Genomic DNA, 20,873 nt, shown 5'->3' on the forward strand with positions numbered 1-20,873 from the left:
GGTGTAGGAAATATATATATATATATATATATATATATATATATATATAGTGCCCTTATATGAAGGACTGATCTTACCAAAGCACGTATCCGGAGTTTAGGTATGGTGAAGGGAAGGTGTTAGGCACCCAACCCCACCCAACCTATAGGTCGGCACCTACTTATTGTGTTCCAAATTCTAATCCCATCAAAGGGCTTCTAATAGGTTATTCTACACACACACTAAGCCAATCCTAACATGCATCTAACACACAACATGACATATCCCTATCACCCATCTAATCAATTCATGCTTTTCATAATTGAGGGCAATAACACACATAAGGCAGTAGCATTAAGAAGGCAGCAAATCACAATCTTGGTAATAATCAAGCATGTTCAACCATTCCAAGCTTGTGTTATGGCATTCAAGGTTCAAAGGAAACAATCATTATGTCAAGAGATGCATGTTCACATTCATATGCATGAACTCATCTTACTTGCTTTACTACACCACAATGCCTATGCATATTCATGTTATTTGCACAAACCTTAAACCTTAATTATCAATCTATTAAACCAAGAATATAAAACAAGTTATTCTACTGACCTAAGGCCTATTCACATAAAATCTAACTCAAACAGAAGCTAAAACATGCATTCAAACTAGAAAAGTAGGATTAAATATAAAAGTAAACAAATCTAGGTTTTTGGGTTAACTATGTGTGTGCATGCATAAGCATGTGTACGCAGGGTCATGGAGATGCATATTCATGCACAAGCCTGCGTACGCATCCCTACCCAAAAATAAAACAGGCAACACTTGAATAAAACTACTTCTAATCAACATAGCATGCTTTCTTACTATCAAAGCAATAAACCTAAAATACACAAGATATTATCAAAGCAATAAAACAATAATAAAAACAAAAGAAAATGAAATAAAAGATAAGAACAAATACCTCACACAAAATCTTCTAGAGCTTGATTTTTATCGTTCCCCTCAGTCAATCTACAAAACAAAAAACTTAGAGGGTTAGCAAGTTTAACTAAAAGGCTAGAGACCAAAATAGGTCTTAGCCATGAAAATTTATTTTTAGGATGCTTTTCAAAGTAAAAAAAAAAAAAAAAAAAAAAAAAAAAAAAAAAAAAAAAAAAACTTCTCTTGAATCACATTTTTGGAATTAATTCTGTATGTTTTTGGGAAAATGGCCATGTGGCCTTTTTATAGTGTTCAAAGAGAAAGGGCAGGGCTCTTCTTATGCTATGTGGGATTAGCTCTACTGCATTTTCCATTAAAATCTCGCCTTACATAGCTTTTCTAAAACCCTAGAGGGTATGCATGCTCGTGGTTGCGTACACATGGCTTAAGTATGCGTATGAATGAACAAGGCTATGTACGCATGCTTAGGGTTTCTATAAGGTTTTTCTCTTCCAAAAACATCTTTCAACTAAAGAGTTCCTTTGGTTAGGCCCTAGACCAATCCTAAACCTACCTTGTTAGGTTAAGATAGATTAACCCTAGTTAATTAATTCAATTACCGAGATTGATTAATTATGTCAAATTACATGCAAATCGTAGAGGCACCAAAAAATCAACAAAGAAATTAAATGCAGTAGAAATTAAATTGACACGGTGATTTGTTGACAAATGGGGAAAATCTCTCTCAAGGCAAAAACCCCACTAGGTGAATTTAAGGTCACCACTCCCAAGAATCCACTAATCAATAATCAAACGGTTACAAGTGTGAGGAATCTTACCATTATCCTGGTCTATCCCAATATACCAACCTACAATTGAACCTTTGCTCCAATACCTAATTGGACTTGATCTTGTAGCAGACTTTTTTCCTTTGTTGCACAAATCTCTAATTTGTGACTAACTCCTTTGCACGAATCCCAGTATATGACTAACTCTAGCAATTTGATTAATTGTTGTTGGCTGCAAAGTTCTTCACTTCATAAACGATGAAGATCAGGAAGCACTTGGTTACAAAACCCTAAGGCACACAAATGCGGTGGCTTCTCACTGAGTGTAAGAGTTCTAGGTCTTTGTTTTCGTGTATAATGACTTTTAAAATAAGCTTATATATGACTAGGGTTGTAAGAAGAGAAATCCTAATCATTCAAGTCATCATAGGCCGAATTTCAGATCTGAGATTTCTGAAATAATAGATCTTCATAGTTTGAGCTTATGTTGAGCTTTTCTATTAAACTTCGATAGCAGCATTTGTCAAGCTTGTGTTGAGGCTTAATGAAACAGCCTTTTTTCACTTGTTTCTTGGATCAACCTTCATGTCTTTAATGATATCACTTGCTATGTTTGAACAACATACTCCTTGATACAATAAACCCAACTTAGATCTACCCACTTACAATTAAAGTGTGTTTTGTCAAAGGATTGGCCAATTACATAGAAAATATGACCCTAACAATCTCCCCCTTTGGCAATCTGTGACAAAACCACAAGCATAATTATGAGAGAAGTATAAAACAACAATCTTAAAGAACTTTGCAAGAAGAGAGATCATGGCATGAAAGACTTGCAACCTATCTTAGCTAAAACACTCAAACAAGATCCATTAAGGCATCAAATGTGAAATATAGACAAGTTATACAAACTAAGAAATATGTGTATAAAGAGAGAAAAGAAACAACACATGTGAGATAAAAGTGAGAAACATACATTATCATTTATATTAAAAGAATAAAATGTATGTAAAGTGGTCAAAAGACCAAGGTACATGTAATGAGAATTGTATATCAAAAACCTCACAACATATCTCAAAAGCATTCTCCTCCTATCACTAGTCTAACTCTCCCCCTAACAACAAGACTACTCTCTCATAACCAAAACTACTCCCCCTTTTTTTTATCACGAGTGACAAAAGGTGAATCACTAAGAGACAGTCATCTCATCATCATATGCAGAGCCAGAAGCATCATCATTATCATTATCTCTACTATCAGAGGATCAGGCGAGGGAAAAGGAGCAAAACCACCAAGACGGGACTATCAACGAGTGACACAACCAATCCTAGTGTTCATCTAACACATCTCATCGAAAGATGGTCAAGACGACTACCAAAATTAGCACACATGATTTGAATCTGATCCATGATGGCAACGAGAGATGCTGCTACTCGGAAGAAGAAGATGGAGCAGATGTAGAAGAAGGTTGAGAGGTATAGGTAGAATCCTCGGCAGCTCGAATGCTAGCCTCCTCCTGCAAAGCGAGAGTAGACTCCTCACAAGGCCGCTTGGCCTTAGAAGCCAACTGAGTAGCACTTCTTCGCATAGATTTCTAACTAATGGCACCCATGATAGAGAAGAGAGGGCCAGAAGGAATAGGAACGTGTATGTGTGTGAGAATGCATGTGATAGCTGAAGGGAAGATAAGCTTATCAAGTGTAGCAGTGTCTTGATAGATATCTATCATAAATACTATCATGTGAGAAGGAAATTCTATAGAAAGACCTTTCAAAAAAGAGAAAAGAAAATGAGCACGAGGCTCAGTGATAGTGTTATAGTGAGACCGTAGAGTGAGAATAAAGGTCTCACCATATTAAGGATCCTTGGACCCTTAGCAAAGTCATGTGTGGTGAAATTAAGAAGATCACCCCATACTATGGCTTTCTCACAGAATGAGCCCAACTCGTCTCAAGAGATGAAATGGAGACGAGGATGACTAGGATAGTCCGGATGAGCTACCTTAGGGACCTGTAGTACCTCAAAAATGAGCTCCAGAGTAACTACAATATATGTTCCTCGAAATACCATAGTAAACTAGGAATAGAAGTATCGATAGTGTGTATGTTGGAGAAGAACTCCTGTATAAACACACTAGGACACCTAAAGGGTTTCTTGCAAAGAAATTCCCAACCCGAAGAGCTAAATGCACCGGGAAAAGGTGTGTCTGGAAAATCAGATAGAATGACTTGGAGTTCCAAAAGAATCGCTTAGTCACAAAAGTTCTCCTCAAAATCTTTTTGGGATTTCGAATCACGGAACCTATCTCTAGAAGGAAGAGAAGAAGAAGATAAAGAACCACAACGAGATATCGGGTTCTTCGAAGGAATGGATTTCTTAGGTGCCATAGTCGAAAACTAAGGGAAAGAGCAAATAAAAGATACAGCAGGAAACGATGCTCAACAAAGATAAAGAAGAAAATAACAATGCATGGTAATGCATGAGCATGTAACATGCAAAAATAAAAGCATCATGGGCAAAACCCAATCCAAACTACAGCACTCACAATTTATAAATAGTCACACAATCCTAGAATGCATGAACATGTGAATAAAATGCTAGAGATTGCAATGCATAATCATATGATTACATAACAACAAAACCCGATCCAAAAATTTTCACAAAAATGACAATTTTCCCAAAGAAATTAGAAAACCTAGGTCTAAATGCATGAAAGACCAAAGGATTTAAGCTTGCAAGAGGTCAAAAAAAAAGAGAGAAGAAGGATTTTAGTGAAGAACAAGGGATTGGATCGAGAGAAAAGAGAGAGAGATCGAAATATTTGAGTAAGTAATGAACCGGGTCGAACCTTAAGTATATATAGATCCAAGCATCTCAATAGATCAAAAAGGTATCAAGAGGTGTCGAGAACAAAATCTCGATAGATTGAGAGGCATCAAGGAGGTGTTGACAGCCAAAAACTTTGATGTATCGAGGAAGGTATCGAGCTTCTATTAAGCAAATAGAGAGTTCAGAAATATGGCTTGATGGATCGGGCTATGTATTAAAAGGTATCGAGGAAAACCCAGAAAGCTTCAATAGAAGAGGCTTGTGTTAAGAGATGTCAAAAAGGTGTTGAGCGTCTATCGATCTATTATCGGGAAAACAAAAAAATGGTTTTTCAGGGAGGAAAAACACATGGTATGAATGCAAAAAACATAGAATTTCATCAAGTTTGACCTAAGGTTGATTCCTGAAGGTACCAAAAATCCTAATTTGATCTAACCATCAGAATTGGTTGAGGCTAGCGTTATTGCAAAGAGTATTGGATTCCCTTTCCAATGACTATTCATAGGTCGAAATCGGAGTTAAAATGGTTAAGATATCTTGAAAACTGCACAGGGCGCATCAACATGCTTCCCGAGGCCATAACTTTTGATCCAACCGTCTCATTCTCGTTTTGTCAAGTGTTTTGGAAACTAGACATCAATAACTTTCCAAGAACACCAAAATTAGCTCAATTGAAGTCCGGGAAGACCTTCAAATATGCAATTGAAGTTGGGTGGGAAAAAATGAATTGCTGATGTCATCGTACCCAACCCGATGCACCTTAAAGGTGCATTGGAAGTTAAAGAGTACTTTTTTTACTATAAATACCCCCAAACCCCTAAGAAAATTTTTTTAAAAAAAAAGGAATTTGGAGCATTTTTTTGGGCAAATTCTCTCTCTTTTCCTTTCTAAATTCTCTCCCAAACACATCAATAAACCTTTAATTTCTCTCTTTTCCCAACAATCAAGAGGTAGTGTTCTTGCACTCTTTTTCCTCTCCTTGGTCTTTGCACCTTAGATTTGAGGTTTTAGGGGTGTAGATGTAGCTCTTTAGCTACTATCTATACCTATTTATTTTATTGCTTTATTTTACTTTATAACATGCTTTATTGCTTTCCATAGTATATCTCTTCTTTTATCTTGCTTCCTAGCATGCCTTATAGCTATTCCAGCATGTCTCCTTACTTTCTAACATGTTTTATCACTTTGATGATGTTGGCCTAGCCTTCTTAGGCTAGGATATGTCCAAATACCTTATTTGTGCTTAGATCTACATGTTTAGGTACTTTATACCTTGTTTCCATGCTTTTGTTCATGCTTGTGTTTGGATCTATATGCTTATGTGCTCCTTGCCATGTTTATGTGTTTAGATCTACATGTTGGATGCTATGTCTAGTGTTTGGCTTTGTTTCTATGTCTCTTGTTACACCGCTTTCTTGTGCTTTGGCTCTTAGTTTAGGTATAGATCTAGATCTTAGGGTCTAGGCCTATTTCCATAAACCTAGGCCTACAACAAAGGGTTTGGATCCTTTCCTTTATGCATGTGTATGCTTGCTTGCTTTTATACTTTAGATCCATGTTTGTTTGACTAGATCTAGGCTCTTGAATGCTTTGTTCCCTCTGTGGGTTTGTGCTTGTTGGTCTTTAGGGCCACCTGCTTGTTTGGTTGCATCCATCTCTCTTGTGTCTTGTTTGGATGTAACCATTTGTGAGAGCACATCTCCATGATTTTGGTTTGCTCAATGCATAACCTTATCCACTCCGTGTGATGATATTCTTGCCTTGCTTGCTTTGTGTCATTCCATTTGGCTCTCTTTGTTTCTTTGCATCTTTTCACGTTTGCCTATATGTTCATGCATGTATCGTTGTGTGTGCTTTGTTCGCATCATCAAGCCTGGTTCCTATGATCTTGTGCGGGTTTACACCCGTCCTTGTTACATGAGACCCTGAGTTCCTTTTAGGAACTTTGCTTGATGGTACATGTGTTGTCCATACTCCGATCTCATGGAACTATGGACACCAAATCCAAACCTATATTTTGTCCACTAAGGACATCCCTTTTGTTTGATAGTATGCTTGTTTGTCCCCATTTGACTCTCTTTGTTAGTTTGTCCTTTCACTTGCTTTCTTTCTAGTTGTTTTTTTGCTTGTCTACTGATTTTGTGTTTCCTTTGTCATAATATGTGCATGCTTGGAGCGAGGGTGCGACTTCCTAGGCACGAGGAAAAAGGGCAAGGATGCAAGCAAGAAGGTGTAAGCTCAAAAAGGGCAATGTTCAGTAGATTAGAAGGCCTAGCCTCTCTGAGTGTTTCTCTCTCTCTCTCTCTCTCTCTCTCTCTCTCTCTCTCTCTCTCTCTCTCTCTCTCTCTCTCTCTCTCTAGAACCATGTATTAAGGATGCTTTTTCCTTGTACCTCGCTTGGGCCACAATCCTAGGGTATGGCATATGTCTGTTTTTTCGCTTCCTATACCTTGTTAGGCCATACCTTTGGGATGTCGGCGACCTCAGCTTTACTTTTCCCGCTCTGTGTGCTAGCACTGTGCATGATGTGTGTGTGTGTGTGTGTGTGTGTGTACGTGTGTGTGCGTGTGTGTGCGCTTGTTTATGGGTGATCATGCACCTTGTATGATGGACTCTCATGGTTAGGAGAGCACCAATTTTCATACTAAACGCAAAACTTTGCTAGATTTTCGCCGTTAAAATTAGGCGCCTTTGTTGCCGTATTCTCACAGCGAAAGCTTGGTGAGAATAGTGTTTTGTGCGCTATGATGCACCTAAGGCGAAGCGCTGCCAGATTTCCGTCACGAAAATAAGGCGAAATGCTACCAGATTTTCGTCATGAAAATTTGGTGACTTTTCCAAAATATACTAGTGAAGCATTGATTAAGACCACACCCTTTCCAAATCCAAAACTCAAAGCCCAATTCCGTTAAAGCCCTGTAAGCTAAAGCCAATAGCTCTTTTTTAATTGCCAATGTATGAAAATTAAGATTTTACCAAAATGAAGGACTATCTATGGACAGGCGTTGTGGGGTGCCTAACACTTTCCCTACACATAACCAGACTTTGGAACTCAATAATCAAGATTTTTTATCCATTCATACTAGATTAGGAAAAATGATTTTTTTTTCTTAACCTAGGATTGGTAATGAAATCAAATAGAGTCAGGTGACCCATCACACCTTAGAAAAACCCAATGATTGGTAGTGACTTCACTTACTTTTGGTAACTTGATTAAAATTTACCCCATTCAGTCACACACACCAGAGGTTCTTCACCCTTATTTTCACAGCACTCGAGCTCTGAGCTGCCTTAAGGGAGTGAGCCACCTTAAGGTTGGTAACCTTTAGAAAAATGAAGAGGCGGGAAAGAAACCCGGTGGCTAAACTACATGTAGTTTAGGCCATATTGCTAAACTATGTGTAGTTTAGTCGCCAAAAATAAATCCAAAAACCTTAGAATTTATAGAAAATTCCTAGAAGTCTAGAAAATCAAAAGGAATCCCCAGTAGACCCCCAAGTGAAGAAAAAAAAAATCAGAAAAATCTTGAACCTTCCCCAATGTATCAAAAGGCATTACAAAATTGCCCCCAAACATTGGGATTGCGAAGATTACTCCTTAATGAGTCAATGAACTTTCAAAAAACAACCCAGTAAGTCAAGAAGGACAGAATTTACATAGAACCCCTTAAGAAAGCTAGAAACTACAAAGTAATCCCCAGTGAGCTGAGGTTTACACAGGAATGCCACTTGAAGATTAGAATTCACAAGAAAGCCCCAGAATGTTTCGAAATCCCTTGAGTGAGTTTTTCACCCAGATTATAGAGAAATTACCATAACCATGAGAGGACATCAAACTTTGTGCACATATCCTTAGGGAATTGAACATGCAGGCACAAGTCCTCAGAGACCTTAAATATGAGAACAGAGGAGATTGAGACAAAGGCAGAAGCCACCAAAAGGAGAAAGCCACCCAGAGAAGCTTAAGGCAAGAGCCACAAATGGACACCAGAGATACGTTCCCTTTCTAGCTCGTAAGAGCACCTTGTTTGCTTAATTGATGGTTGAGGCTGTTGGCAATGTTTGTTTTTCTTCTTAGTGACTCTAGGATAATGAGTCACTTACCTTGGCAAACCAGGCTCTTAGATAGTGAGTCTGTTATTACTCGTTTCCCGAGTAACACCTGTGGGACTTCGGACATACGAATCCTACACAGCTTTTCGGAGTTGCAACCCACCCCATGTATGCATGTTGTTTGCCATATGCTTGGGTTGGGCTTGAGTCGTACATCAAAACAAAATATTTTGTCTATTTTTCTTTTGATTTCGTTAGCGAAGCTCACGAATCAGAATAGGGGCAACTGTAGACACCTCATTTTGTACTTTTTATGACTTGAGCCCTCATTCCCTAATGACGATATCACTCGGAGGCCCAGAATTGATATAGGACCCAATATTGTGAATATTTCGCTTGAAGGATGTTTCGGTGAAGCAAAACCTACAAGATGCATATGCATATACATTGAAAGCATGCATAGGCATACCCTGTGTATGCGCACATATGTAGGGTTTCAGAATTCTATAAAGAAATTGTTTTTGGTAGAAAATCATGTAGAGTGAATCCCACATCAGCTTGGAGCTACCCTACACCCCTCTATGATCACTATAAAAGGCCTTAAATGTTCTTTTACAAAAAAATGCCGAATTCTCTAGAAAATAGTGAATCAAAGAGGGAGTTTTTATTCTAAAACATCCACAAGTTAAAGTTTACTTGGTTGGGACCTATTTTGGTCTTGACCTTTGAGTTTAAAGTTTACTAACCTTCTTGGTTTTGTCCTTGATTAGAATAACAAAAGGGAACGGTCAAATCAAAACTCTAAGGAGTTCTAGTGTTTGAGATTTTTTTTGATAAGCTAGTGTTTGAGGTTAATGTTTGAACTTTGTTTCTTTCATTCTTGTTTGTTCTTTTTTTTTTTTTCTTTACATTCTAATGCTCTGATATATTATGGGTGCAAGCACCTACAATGAGTGGTTTCCTCGTGGGACGTACGCCTCGGCCTAGAGTGGACCAGGCAGAGTGTGAAAATGGAGTCGCCACCTGGTTTAGGTCCAAGAACCAAATTGGGCATTTTAGGCCACTTACTTACATGCATAGGTATGCATTCCAAATTATGGGTCTGGAGTTTAGGTACGACTCGAGAAGGTGTTAGGCCATATTTAATAAAGAAGTTATAAAAAGGATGCACACAACGTGTTAAAGATCACATAACAATATAAAAAGTAAACAAATAAAACTCAACCAAACAAATTATATAGAAAAAGATAACAATTAATTAAAACATCCAAGGAAAGAATATCAAATAAACCAAACATGGCAAAAATACCAAAATAAACATGGAAAACAATTAAACACAAATAATTAACCTAAACAGAGCCAAACATAATCAAATAATATCTGAAAAATAACTAAATTAAATAAAAACAAGATTCTGCCTTAATTTGGGTTTGGGGTGCATACTCATACTTAAATATTGTTTTTGAAACTGAATTTTTGGGCCCCTAAAACTGAAGTACTAGAGGTTTGGGAATGAAGGTGTGTATGTAGGGCCTAGGGTGCATACGCATCCTTAATCCCATGCATACACATGCTTCCCAAACCCATATTCCTAACAACTCTATGGCCAACTTCAAATGATCATAACTCACTCAATATAAATCTCAATCATGCAAAATTTATATTCAAATTAAAACCCAAGATGTCTAATTTCAAATGAAACAAACTTTACTCAAATATTCTTTGTGAATCAAAAGTTAAGGCCAAAACAGTGAGCAAAGATCATTTTTCAACATCATTTTCAAAGCGATTTGAGCACTTTGAGTTGTGATTACTTCCAAACTATTGTGAACACTTTAATTACCTTTGGTAGACATATGTAAAGCTTGACAACAATCTCGATAGAAAGATTTCTATCGAGATTTAAAGTCGAAGCTCGACACAAGCTCGACACAAGTTGTTTCCGTCGAGACTTACGAAATCAGAAATTCTAGATTTGATTTTTCAGCCAATGCTTGTATATTTTTATAGGGTTCCTTTTCTCACAACCCTAGACTTATATAAGGGTTATTTTAAAGGTCGTCGTACACGCAGAAAGTGACATAATGCCTTATTCTATCGAAAAGAAGTGACTACATCTTTGTGCCATAGGGTTTTATAACCAAGAAGCTTCCTGATCTTCATCATTGATGAACTAAATAACTTTATAGCCAACATTTTCTTCAAGTTGTTGGTGTCAGTCACGTACTTGGATCCATGCATCATTAGTTAGTCACGTACTGGGATTCGTGCATTAAATTGGAAGATTGCCACTACAATACAAGTCCAATTGGGTAATGGGGTAAAGGTTCAATTGTAGGTTGGTATTTTGGGATAGGCCAAAGGGTTTGGTAAGATTCCTTATACTTGTAACCACTTGTGATTGATAATAGTGGATTCTTGGGAATGGTGACTTGAAACTCACCCGGTGGGGTTTTTGCCTTAAAGGTTTTCCCCATTCGTAAACAAATCACTGTGTCAATTTAATTTTCGCTGCATTTAGTTTATTTGGTGATTTTTTTGTACTACCATGCTATTGCATGTAATTGAACTTAATTAATTCACTTGGGTTATTAATAATTAACAAGAGGTCAATTCATTTTAACCCAATAAGTGGTATTAGAGTGGGCAAACTCTTATTAGGTTTTAATCTTTGCTGTGTGATTCATTGACCCCTGTTTGTCATGGATAGATGATAGTCTCTTATTATACTCTTTTATTTGATAGCACTAACTATGCATACTAGAAAACACGCATGAGAGCTTCTTGTAGTCTTTAGATGAGAAGGTCTGGCAAGCTGTGGAAATTGGCTAGGTAAAGCCAAAGGAAGCACCAGCTGATTGAAATGAGGCCAAGATCAAAGTGGCAAACTTCAACAGCAGAGCATTGAATGCCCTATTCAGTGCGGTGACCAATAAGGAGTTCAAGAAAATATCCTCAACTGAAACTACAAAGAAAACATAGACCATCCTCCAAACAACCTATGAAGGGACTAAGGCTATCAAGGATTCAAAGCTCCAAAGTCTCACGAATAGCTTTGAAGAGATAAAGATGGAGGAGGATGAATTCTATGCCAAGCTGAAGGACATAGTGAACTCAACATTCAATCTTGGTGATCATATTCCCGTGCCTAAGATTGTGAGAAAGGTGCTTAGATCTCTCCCTGAGAGATTTCATGCCAAGATAACAGTGATTGAAGAATCAAAGGACATTGACACCATTCCTTTAATAGAGCTGGTTGGAAACTTGCAAACCTATGAATTAGGTTTAACTAGACTTGGGAAAGGAACCAAAAGTAAGAATATGGCACTGAAGACCAAAAGTAATTAGACTGATGAGTCTTTAGATGATGAAGATTCCAAGATGAAGTCCTACATCACTAGGCGGTTCAAGAAGTTCATTAAGAATGCCAATGTGAAAGGTTTTAACAAGGACTGTAAGCAATCTAGTTCTTCTCAATTCAAAAGTCAAGATAGAGGGAAGAAGGATGCTAAGGATGGCGGTCAGTATACTATTCCCTTTGGACCAAAGTGCTTCGAATGTCAAGGTTTTGGACACAAGAAACAAGAATGTCCAACATATCTCAAGTCGATTGGGAAAAGCAAGGCTCTTGCTGCTACCTTGAGTGATACCGAGCCTGAGACTGAATCAAATGATAGTGATGACAAGGGAATCTTGAGTGCTTTCACTGCCATATTGGATCCTACTAAGGGGATTGTTAAAGCAATGGATGAAGAAGAGGACTTGGTGATATCCAAGTTCAAAAAGATGGATGAACAGGATGACATCCATACAGCCTATGCAAAGTTATACAAGGTATCTAAAAGGCATGAGAAGTTGTATAGGCTATCTACTAAGAAGCTTGGTGAAGTGGAGCTAGAACGAGAGGAGCTATCCACAAAGGTTGATGAAGCCAATCAAACCATTGGAGCACTGAGGTTCAAGAACAACTTCTTGGCTGAAAGAACCAAGAAGCTTGAAGCAAAATTGTTCCAAGTTCAAGCTCAGTTGGAGAGGACTTCCAATGCAAAGCTAGATGAAATGCTAAACCTCCAGAAATTAGCTTCTGACATAACGACTTAGGGTATGAACTCTCTAACTCTTCTCATAGTGCCTCCTCTAGCAAGACTGTTTTTATCTCACCTACTAATAATGAAAATCTTGAGAAAAATGAAACTAAAACTGAGATAGCTAGTGAGAACAATCTAGACAAAGGAAAATCTATTCTAGGAGCACCTTTTAAGATAGAGAAGAAAGAGACTAGAAACCTTAAAGGCAATAAGGCTAAAAATAAGAAGTCTCAACCAAAGAAGTCGCATTTATGTCATCACTGTGGAGCTTCAAGACACACTTGTCCAAATTGCTATAAGTGGTTAGCCACTCAACAGAGTAATAGTGTGTTATCAACTGGTGGTCAAGGTTAGATTCCACCATTTTTAGGTCCTCTTGGAGATCTTCTCAAGGCCCTCATGTTCCTTTCGAACTTAAATGGTTTCAATCCTTCCCCCTCACCTCTAGAACAAAGGTTCAACTCTAGGAAAGGATCTTCCTTCAAAACCAAAGTTTGGAAAGAAAAAGGCTCAAAGTGATTCAATCACTTTTTCTCTCTCTCTCCCTTTATGGTCTTGCATAACTTGTTTGTTTTGCTTTCTAGTTGTTTTTAAGTCAATCTAGTCTTTATGTTTTGTGTGTTTTGTTTAACATGTTTTTGTTTTTTTGTTTTCAATTTTGTTTTATTTTGTTTTATATAAAATTTTAAAAAAAATTGAAAAATCTAAAAAATACAAAAACAGTGTGTGTTTGTGTATATTGGTACTTGTGTACCTTGGATGGCCTTTGAAACAAAGTTTCTTAACTTTGTATCTCTTGTAGCTTAGATGAGCATCTCAATGCACAACTAAACAAGTGAGCTTTGTGGCTCATGTTTGTGATGAGTACAATTAAGATGATCTCTTATATCTCATGCTCATATCACTCTTTTTGACAAGAAGGACTAGAAAATCCTAAGAGAAAAGCATAAATAACCATCTTACCACTAAAACCCGCCAATCATGTATCACATCTGTGTGCTTAGGCACAGCAAAATTAGGATGTTTAAGATTACATAAATGGGTATATTCTTTTCTCTCTTTTATATGTCCATGCATGCTATGCTCAAGAGAAGAATATGCAAAGAAAATAAAAGCAAAAAGAATTAAAATGCTTTTGAAATGGTTGCAAGCGTGTTTCTAGGAGATGTGGGAGTTATAGAATGTACTTTGAAGGTGATAGTCTTCATCAAGCAGTTATGATTGTGTGTGAGTGTATTTTTTTTTTCTCTAGTCTCAAATCATCATAACCTAAGACACTTATGCAATCTTGCTATGTTTCACACACAACAAGCAAATTCTTTGCTATTTTTGATACATGTGCAGGTACAATGTGATCTGGCCATCACAAGGAATACATATGTTGATATATGCTCACTAAACTATCTTGACTTGTTTTTGAAATATAAAATAGGTTAGACTTGTTTAATGTATGTTTGTATTTTTGGATCTATGAATGCTTTGCGTCTTGTTTAAGATGAGATTTGAGAGCTTAATATGTGGCTTAGATGTTTGTTTGAGTAGCTTGTTTGTTGCATTCATCTCTATGTGTTTCTTAAAAACCTCTTTTTCTTCAAGCTCGACAGCTACTTGACAAATCCTCAACAGATTCCTTTCTATCAAGCTTTTCTTTCTTATTTCTCAATAAATCCTCGACAGATTCTCGATCCATCGAGGGATTTTCCTATGCTCTCCACCTTCTCGACAACTTTTCGATCCATCGAGATTTCTGGTTTTCTTCTTGATAAAATCTTGACAGCTTCTTGATCCATCGAGATTTCTAGGTTCCTGCTCGACACAATCTCAACAGCTTCTTCGATCCATCGAGACAAATTTCTATGCTCTCTGTCTGCTCGATAGATTCTCGACAGATTCTCGATCCATTGAGACACTCTTTTTGCCGTCAACAGATCCTCAATAGCACCTCGACAGATTCATTTCTGTTGAGATTTAAAGCTCGATAGATTCTCGATAGAAACTTCAATCCATCGAGCTGCATTTTCTATTTAAGGTTGAGGCACAATTTCATTTTTATCATTCTCTCTCATCTCTGTCGATAGATGTCTTTCTCTCTCGACCCAAACTTCACACTCTCACTCAAATCTCCACTCCAATCAAGTTTTCGGCCCAATAAAGCTTCAATCTTGTGGTATGATCTTCAAATCCTTCCTCTCTCATGCATTACATGCATTTAGACCTAGGTTTGGGGTTTTTGTTAAATTTTTTTGGGTTTTGAGTTTGTTTGTGAAATTATGGGTTTGGGTTGAAGGTTTTGCTATCACATGCTCACGCATTACACTCTAAATGCATTATAACAATGTTTCATGCATTTTCTAGATGTGTGTGATTTATTACTATTATTGAGTGCTGTTAGGTTTGGATTGGGTGTTCCCCATAATGCCTTTATTTTTACATGTCACATGTACATGCATCCTTCATGCATACGTTCTTTTCTTTATACTGAACGTGCATTTACATTTTGTTTTTTCTCTCTCTCGCTCTTGGATAGACTGTGTCATGGCATCCAAACAGCGCAAATCTGTTCTAGCTCGGAATCCTCATGGTTTCGAGTCATCTTCTTCTTCTATTCCTCCTACACCCTCTTATATTCAGTTCCATGATGTGAAGGCCTAGATGGACTTCTTTGAGAACTTCCAAGCCCTTGGCATTGAAACTCTAGGTCATTCTATCGGATTTCTCCAACACTACGCTACTTGATGTCATTCGAACTCAGGGATGGGAATCTCTATGTGAGAGACTCGTGCATTGTCCCATACAGGAGTTCTACTCCAACATACACAGCATTGATACCTCTGTGCCTCAATTCGCTATCCAATTTAGAGGTACACGTATAGTAGTTTCCCTGGATCTTGTTGCAGAGGTACTACGAGTCCCTAGGGTAGTGCATCCTAACTACCTTGGCTGTGATCATCTCCGGACTGTGTCTAGAGATGAACTCATCTCCCATCTGTGGGACTCCTTCCATATGGGGTGGTAGGCTAAACACTCCAAGCTCGGGTTTTGCAAAAGGTCCGAGATTCCTAAACATGGTGACGACATTCACTCCCATACCACTGTCTCACTATAACTCCATTACTGAGCCTCGTGCTCGTTTTCTTCTTTCTTTGATGGAGGATCTTACCATCGACTTTCCTTCTCACTTCAGCACATCTATCATAGTTGTGTATCAGGACACTGCTACCAGTGATAAGCTCATCTTTCCTTTGGCTATCACGCGAATACTTCAGTACTTCTCGATTCCCATTCCTCTCTCTCCTCTCTTCACTGTTTTGGGTGCCATCAGCGCTGGTTATGTCCGGCGAAGTAAGGCTCAGCTTCAGTCGAAGCAGCCACGAGTAGAGACGACCAATCTTGCAGCTCTTGTGACTCTTGCAGCTTCACCCTCTTCTACTCCATCCTCTTCCGCTCCTTCTTCCTCCGCCGCTGGTGGTGAGACCCTTGTGGCCATTATGGAGCAACTTCAGCAGATGATGCTAACTTTGGTGGTCGTTTGGAAACTCTCACTGATGAAATATGTCAAATGAACACTTGAGTAGGACGCATTGCTCGTTGACAAACTTACATGGCTGGTCTTGCTCCTTCTCCCTCTCCTTCTCCAAAGGCCTCTCTTGATGATGAGGATGATGCTGACTCTTCCGGTGATGATGACCTTTCAATGATTGGCCCTTTGTCATTTGTGAACAAAAGGGGGAGTGTTGGGTTTTTGAGAGTAATCTTGTACTTAAGAGGAGGGTGTATATAGCATTGAAGGATGTAGTGAGGTTTATGTGTACTTTTTCTTCTTTTAGTTACATTAGCCTCCTGTACCCTTGGTCTTGTGACCATTTATTTACATACATTGTTCTTTATTTTCATATATGATGATGATGTATGTTTTTCTTCACCTACCTCTACATATGTTGTTTCTTTTCTATCTTTGTACACATGTTTCTTTATGTTCCTTATTTCTGTTTCACACATGATGCCTTGATGAGTTTTGTTTAAGTGTTTCAGAAAGACAAGTTGTGAAAGTCTATCATGCCGTGAACTCTTTTCTTGCAAAGTTTTTCAAGAGTTTGTAGTGGGCATAGGATTTATTTTGTAATACAACAAGTGGTTATAAGTTTAGTGATTTAAGACTTCTCTTATGATTATTTGTTTTGTTGTAGTTTGTCACAGATTGCCAAAGGGGGAGATTGTTAGGGACATAGTTTATGTAATTGGCTAATCCGTTGACAAAATGCACTTTACTTATAATTGGGTAGATTTAGGATGGGTTTAAGACTTCAAGAAACATATTGTTCAAGTCAAGTGTTAAAACCATAAAGATCTGACCAAGAAACAAGTGAAGAAGAGTTGTTCATTAAAGCTCGACAGCAATCTCGACAAAAAGATTTCTATCGAGATTTCAAGTTAAAGCTCGACACAAGCTGTTTCTGTTAAGACTTACAAAATCAGAAATTCCAGATTTGATTTTCAGCCCATGCTTGTATATTTATATAGGGTTTCTTTTCTCACAACCCTAGACATTTATAAGACTTATTTTAAAGGTCGTCGCACATGCAAAAAGTGACCTAGTGCCTTGTTCTCTCAAAAAGAAGCGACTGTGTCTTTGCGCCATAGGGTTTTGTAACCAAGAAGCTTTCTGATCTTCATCGTTGACAAACTGAAAACCTTTACAGCCAACATCTTCTTCAAGTTACTAGTGTCAATCACGTACTTAGATCCATGCATCATTGGTTAGTCAAATATTGGGATTCGTGCATTGAACTGGAAGATTGTCACTACAATACAAGTCCAATTGGATATTAGGGTAAGGGTTCAACTATAGGTTGGTATTTTAGGATAGGCCAAAGGGTTTGGTAAGATTTCTTATACTTGTAACCGCTTGTGATTGATAATAGTAGATTCTTGAGAGTGGTGACCTGAAAATCACCCGATGGGGTTTTTACCTTGGAGGTTTTCCCCCTCATTCATAAACAAATCACCATGTCAATTTAATTTCCACTGCATTTAGTTTAGTTGGTGATTTGTTTGTGCTACCACGCTATTGCGTGTAATTGAACTTAATTAATTAACTTGGGTTATTAATTAATTAATAAGGGGTCAATTCATTTTAACCCAACACTAGAGTCTTGTTTTGTTTGCTATCTGTTTATTATTTTTGGGTTTGTGTTTCTGGGAGTGTATGCAGGCACATATTTCATGCATGCATAGGAATACTTGCAGTGTGCATATGCATACACATGGGATGCGCCTGCATACCCCATGTTACTGTGTATGCGCACACATGCTAGTGTCCAGAAACCCAAATTTAGGGTTCTTTTTGTTTCATTTGTTTTACTTAGTTTTTAATCACATATTTAACATCTGCTTAGTTTAGATTTCACATGTTTAGGTCTAGGGTTAGTAGAATAACATGTTTTGTGATGTGCATGAAATATAGACAATAAAGTGCTCTCATATCTACATATTTAACTTTACTTTTATGCTATTTTGTGATTGATTATATATTATCTTTGTGTCATAGGTAATAAAGGCTTTATATGCAAAATGGGGCTATGTCAATTGCTAAGCCAGCTTGAAGAAACCTAGAAGGCATGAAGTAAAAGGGAAATGAAAAGCAAAGAAAAGAAAGAGAAAAATAAAAGAGGCAAGAAGGAACCTGAGAGGCGTGGGAGAGCAAAAGAAAAAAAAAAAAAAAAAAACGAGTCTGTTTGGATATCGCTTATTTTGTTGAAACTGAAAAATTATTGCTAAAAGTACTGTAGATACAGATAAAAGTTAGTTGAAATAATACAGTGAGACTCATAAATAGTTCCAAAAAGTGTAGTAGGACCCATGAATAGTAACAAAAATAAGCTAAATAGTGAAATAATTTTCATTTTTAATCATAACCCAAACACACACATAAAATGATGAAAATATAGAAGTTTGCTTTGGTAAGACATGTACAATGGGCTTGATTGCATGTTTGACATGGGCCTCATTATTTCTTCACTAAAACACATACCTGAGAGTTCTTACTTTTGGGCCACATTGGGATTTTAATAATAAACCTTTAGGTCAGCTGCACGTGATGGATTATAAAGGAGCAAAACAAAGCAATAGAAAAGAGGCTAATCCAACTTGTATTAGAAGTGGCTTCTCTTGTATAAAAACCTCTAGGTCAATTTGTGAAATAATTTAGAGAAAATAGAGGCCAGGGCTGAACATGTAGCATGTAGAGGCAACTACATGTGACTTCTTTATAGCTTTTCTTCATGATAGCATTGCGACTATTTCTCTTTATTTTATTTGTCTAGTTTAATGTTTAGTATTTTATTTTTGTGTTTTCTTTTAATTACTATGAGTAGCTAAATTTTCAATTAAGGTCAAGGATGAAACCTTGTTAAGGATTAACAGTAATATTTATGTGATTTGATTTTTCCCACAGTAGTTGTTCTTTAATGACTTAAATTGTTCTTGCTTCATCTCAATTGACTAAGATAGGATTCTAGATATGAGTTCAATCATATTTTTTCTATTTATCTCAATTAATTGAATGCTTGGTTTATTATTTCTTGATTTTAAAATTGGATATCTCTAATGATTTGATTGCCAATGGATTCAATTGATGATTTGATTTTATACCTAAGAAGCGAAGAAGAGCATGCTTTAGATTTTTAAAATAGAGATTTCAATTAGAATATTTTGTGTGATAGCAAGATTGATTTCTAGATTATCATGCAGTAGTAAGGAAAAATTAATGATCATGAATAAATTCTGATATGAATTAATAAGGCGGATTCCAAAACCTTAATTCCTTTCTCTTGGTTATTTACATCTTTTTACTGCTTTATATCACATCTTTGCTTTGTTGTTTATTTAATTTCAAAACAACCAATTTTTATTAAACTAGATTAAGATTAATTTGGTTAAGGTTATATTAATTTTCCTATGTTCATACAAGTCCCTGTAAGTTCGACCTCATTCTTGTCAAACTATACTTTGGTACAGTTCGTGCACTCGCAAGTACTTTAAAATTTCACAACAAGTTTTTGGTGCTATTTTTGAGAACTTTTTTAGGAAAATAAATTAGGTCTTAATTGAATTTTTCCTTCCACTAGTTGTAGTTAAAATTTATTTTTTTTAAATAAAAAAAATATTATTATTTCTTTGGGCATGGTGCATGAGAACTTGGATGCGTGATAAATACAAATGTCTTGTTAGTTGTGATTATCCCTCCAAAATGGGAGAAACAGGAGATGATTCAAAACTCTTACAGAGTTGTTCTCATCCATAACCACTAATCCTCCATCTTATATAGTATTGCCTGCAACCATTGCTACACATTTTGAGTTGAAGCCACAAATAATCCACCTTCATCATACTTTTCATGGGTTAGATAGAGAAGACCCTTACATGCATGTAAAGGATTTTCTTGAGATTTGTACTACTTGTAAGTTCCAGAACTTCACCAATGTCTCTATTCGCTTGTATTTATTCTCTTTTTCCTTGAGGGATAAGGCAAAAGCATGGCTTAACTCTCTGTCACCTGGATCTATCACCTCATAGGAACTTTTGGTAACTAAATTCATCTCTAAATTTTTCCCAATGGCCAAGACCAATGTTTTGAGGAGAGAAATTGCATATTTTTATCAGGATGAAGAAAAGAAATTTTATGAGAGTTGGGAGAGATCTAAGGACTTGATCTTATAGTGTCCTCACCATGGTTTTGAAACATGGAGACTGGTACAATATTTTCATAATGGTTTGACTCAAACAAACCATAACATGATCGAGTCCATGAATGGTGGTGGATTTTTTAGTCTTATAGATGATGAGGCATACAAATTTCTTGAGAATTTATCAGAAAGCTCACAACAATGGGGTTTTTCCAATCGTAGAGAGAGTTTTGCCCTAGCAGTTAAGAGAGGAGGATTGTATGAAATCAGTGAAGATTTAAACATAAAATCTAGGTTAGACATTCTCACTCGTAAGGTTGAAGTTTTAGCTTTAAGTAAAGGAGTGAATCCTATCAATCAAGTTCAAAGTGGAACATGCTCTATTTGTATGAGTCCTATGCATACAACACAAATGTGTCCTTCCACATCTGGTTACCCTAAATACTATACTAAGCAAGCAAGTGCACTAAATAATTATGGAAGGTCACTTGCTAGTCCATTTTCAGAGACATATAATCCAAATTGGCAAAA

At 37.0% G+C, this 20,873-nt stretch overlaps 1 non-coding gene across 1 annotated transcript; it reads right to left on the reverse strand.

The window, feature by feature from the left end:
- Positions 1 to 20,286: 20,286 nt before the first annotated feature.
- Positions 20,287 to 20,393, reverse strand: LOC126716294 (small nucleolar RNA R71). Its single transcript, XR_007652096.1, has one exon. It is a non-coding gene; the product is annotated as a small nucleolar RNA R71 (small nucleolar RNA).
- Positions 20,394 to 20,873: the final 480 nt, after the last annotated feature.

This window comes from Quercus robur, chromosome 2, assembly GCF_932294415.1.
Source record: "Quercus robur chromosome 2, dhQueRobu3.1, whole genome shotgun sequence".
Classification (NCBI taxonomy): Eukaryota; Viridiplantae; Streptophyta; class Magnoliopsida; order Fagales; family Fagaceae; genus Quercus; species Quercus robur.